Source organism: Atta cephalotes (assembly GCF_000143395.1).
Source record: "Atta cephalotes unplaced genomic scaffold scaffold00002, whole genome shotgun sequence".
NCBI lineage: Eukaryota > Metazoa > Arthropoda > Insecta > Hymenoptera > Formicidae > Atta > Atta cephalotes.
The window spans coordinates 1,307,288-1,311,579 of record NW_012130066.1 but is presented as its reverse complement, the minus strand read 5'-3'; the positions used below and the strand labels follow the sequence as shown (position 1 = coordinate 1,311,579).

The 4,292-nt window shown below is 35.1% G+C and overlaps 1 protein-coding gene across 1 annotated transcript in view; it reads left to right on the top strand.

Annotated features, from left to right (window-relative positions):
• Window positions 1-4,292, top strand: part of LOC105619655 (serine/threonine-protein kinase minibrain) — a 36,481-nt gene that overhangs the window by 853 nt on the left and 31,336 nt on the right.

The window sequence follows — 4,292 nt, the reverse complement described above, 5'->3', positions numbered from 1 at the left end:
ATACTTAGTTATATAAATATATAATTATTATCAATGATTATCACATCATAAAAATTTTACGATGCTATAATCGTGACGACAAGATATGAGATTCTATAACACTGATAGCTTATCAGGCTGCACCAGTTAATTCTATCTCTCATCATGTAAACTTTTCAAAGTTTTTCTGAATTTGGAATGATTCTTTATCTTATCCTTTACTGAAAAGGAGCATATTATGCTCTTGTATCAATCAAGGCGCCATGATGATCTGAAAATAAAGTTACTAGCGTATATCGTTTGTTCAGATATTCTCACATTTTGTGCGAGACGTGATGAACGTTTCTTTATATTTTGATTATAAGAAAATGCTATTGGAACGTCGTTTACCGATTATCGGCGAAGGAGAAGGAAAGGCAAACTGTGGAAACTTTCAATTTCCGGCATTTGTAGCTTCTTTGATAACCTGCAAATGAGAATATACATATCTATATTTATTGAAGACAAATAGATGTCTAGAAATTTTGTACTTACAGTTTGAATTTTATCTCGGACTTAAATTGATCTAATCTTATTGTATAAATGTTACTAATTATTTTATTTAATATTGTAATTTATAATACATTTTATATTGAGAAAATGATATACTAGGGAGAATAATTTGAAAAGCAATTTTATTATCATTTTTTTGATAATACTTTCGATAATACTATCGATCATAAATAATTTTATTTTATCATATTTACGTACCTATTTATACACTTATTTATCATATATTTATTATGCGGTTGAACGTTATCTTTCTCAATAACATGCAACATTTTTCTCATTTCTCAAATACCGTTCTGAAACTATTTAGGGATTTGGAATCGAATCTTCCGGATTAAATTCCATCAATCTAGTTGTAATCTTCTATCGAAACTTCCTCATATTTTTACGCGTATTTTGTTGCACAGAAGAAACAATTTTGCTAAAGTATTTAAAAATTTATCTAGATACACATTACTACAGATCTGAAAATAATTTTGTTGGCCTATAAAAATAATTACGTAGAACACTCAAGCATGATGAGCAATATTACAAAAAATTTCGATATTCTAGCAATTAGCTTGAGCGTCCTACATAATTATTTTGATAATCTAACAACAATATTTTCAAATCTATATCTAATTAAATTTTTAGATACTTCAGGTATCCGTTTTTTCCATGTGGAAGTTTATTTGGGCACCATTTACTAAAACCAAATCGATAAGCGATTTGATCGCAATTATCGAATGTAAATAATATCGTGATAAGACTAAACGTTATGTTTCTGACGTTAAAATTTTCGAACGAAGAAGCTGATAGTATTTATTTGCGCAAGGACTACGTGGATTGTTTACCTTCCGTTATCGAGCGATTATAACGTGAACGAATAAACAACGTCGCGAAATCATCAGATCATGTGAAGGATGGGAAGGAGAAAACTCGTCACGATAGCTTGAGATTCATGAAGTATGAACCTTCTTTGCGATCTACTCTGCTGCCAGATTTAACCTTGAAAGACATGCACACACGAAGAAGCTATAATAAAAATTATAATGAAATTCCTGTTATTCTGAAATAAATACTGATCTACTGATCTACTGATTATAGCAGAAATTATACAATATTTTTCTTCAAAAAGATTACATACATTTTATTTCTTATTAATTAATATAATTAATTGCTATAATAATAATTAACAGTTTAATTATAAATACATAACAAATTTCTATGTCGGTAATAAAATTCAAAACAAAATTATCTTATAACACGAATTGTAATTTGTACTATATAATTAATACAAATACATATTCTAGCTTTGCAACAAAACATCATAAAAATATGTATAATTTTTGAATATTTAGAATTACTACACGATATTTTTTCCATGGGAGATAAAAATGGGACCTACGCGAGAAACGACATTTCAAGAAGAACAAGAATTTAGATTGTTCCGAGGCGGAATGGACATGGAAGAATACAGATTCCATAAATGGAGCTTATAAAAAAAGTTACCGCATCGTGGAAATTTCATTTCGATTCCGTAACATCGATGACGCGTCATAGGCTCTGTTCGAAATCAGATTTGCAAGATGTAGGCGACATGTTGCTCATGGTCGCTTAAAAGGTAACTTGTGATGAATAGACCTGTTTTCTTAACCAAATTTCTTTCAGTTCTTTTTTTCCTTTTCTTTTCAACATGAAAGAAGAAAAAATGAATTATGCAAGAAGATCAACTAAAAAGAACAGATCTATTGCAAGATTGCACTCTAAATTTCTTGAAGTGAAATTTCACTCTAAGAATGAAAATTTGCTACTCTTATTCAAGTGTACAAATTTTTCATCTTGTGGCAATATTTTAATTCTTTTGGAGCAAGCGATTCTAAATTTCTTCACTCCAAGAAATTTAGAAAGTTGTTTAAAAGGCGACATGTCGCCTCATCTGGCAACTCTGACGGAAATAACAGGCAATGTTAGACCGCAGCGCGATAAGGTGCGCTGAGTAATCAAGGATATTTATTACCAAGCGATTCTGCATTATTCGACTAATCCCCGATTAGATCACCTTCCGATTAGATCACGCGACAATTGCGTACGTGCATTCGAGATCGATATAACGATCGCGATCGATATAAAGAAAGCCGGATTGAGCGAGCGAGCATTGTTAAACATTATTCAATTTCAATTATTTTTAATTATTTAAATAAATCGCTACTGTGCTCTTTCTCCATACGTCGTTAATTTAACTAGAACAATGGAATTAAACAATTTAACTCAAGAAAATGTATTACATTTGACTCAAATTTAATTTATTATTTAAGTGCACACGTCAATATGGACATTTACTTTGAAACTAACTATAGTAGAAAGGGATTGACTTATATTTCGACATTTACATTTTGATATTTTACACATGAAGGTTAAACATATCGAAACGTTATTTAACTCAAAAGATTAAATTAACATTGCTTCTTTGATATCTAATGGTAAATCCTAACAAATACGAAGTAATTCCTCCTTCCCTTCAAGGGTTGTTCGCTCCTTATTCGAGCAAGTTGTTTGTTCGCATTTGTTCACTCGCTTGATCCGGATCCGGATGCTGTAGTAGGTGAACGACGATCTGTATTCCCGACGGACGAATTGTATCGACGAACGCGTGCACGTCTCACATCTCGAGCTGATAAAACACGCGGCGCGCTATCGCGTCGTCGATGCCATGCGTTTTATCGGCATGTTACGAGAGAGGTAACGATGGCGCGCCATCAATCGTCAGGTGATTACGCAGTCTCGCGAGGCGCCGCGATTTATCCATAACGATACGCGCGCGATCGATCGTGCCCGATCGAAGAGCAATAAAGTGAATGGCGGGGGCGGGAGAACATGTCAGGGCTCCGTCGCGTCGCTATTTATGGATCGACGACGATATATGGCAATTATGCGGAATGCGAGAGTCCATCGTAGCGATAGAACCTCTTCGTTGTCGATTCTTTGAATTCTTTGCGGATAAATCATTCACCGATTCAATCTCGTTGCGTGAGGCGCGGGTTCGTCACGTGATCTCTTCGGTTATTGAACGAGAGACGAGTAAAATGGGCACACGCCGATCGCGCGACAAAGAGAAGGCTTTATGTCTTGGAACCATCTCTCGAAATTGTTCAAGATGTTTTGAAAATTGAGTAACTGTGGGACGCAATGAGGTCAAATGCATCATATTCTGCCTTATTGAAGCAGTTTTAGTAATTTTGAAAAGTGGTAATTTTCCACGAGACTGGAGCATACTCTTCCAAGTCATTCTGTGCGTCAATATAGTGCCAAATCCAAAGAACATCGTGAACTCCTTTCGCTAAAATTTTGCAATTTTATATTCACGTATTCTTGCGACTGGTATCTCAGACTAGAGTTTTATCGAAGTAAGGTCTAAAATTAATTCGACGTGGCTTTATTACGTCCGGAAACTTAATCCAGAGATCTCTTATTTTTAATTGCGTTACGATTAACGACAAACTGGCACAATTATTGACGACAAAGTTACGAGGATAACAGCCCGTTTGGAAACTTTCGTGATGCGTTTCTCTTGGTCGACCAACTCGTCGATCGATCGGCGCGAGAACCCGGTCAAAAACCCGGAGAAGTGACACGAGATTCGCGCTTGGTAACCCAAGTGGCTGGCCAAAGCCATTAACACGTCCTGAGTGGTAACTGGTAAGCGGTCACGAAGAAGGCCGCGAAAAGAAAAGGGGAATAACGGCAGAGAGAGAGAGAGAGAGAGAGAGAGAGAGAGAGAGAGA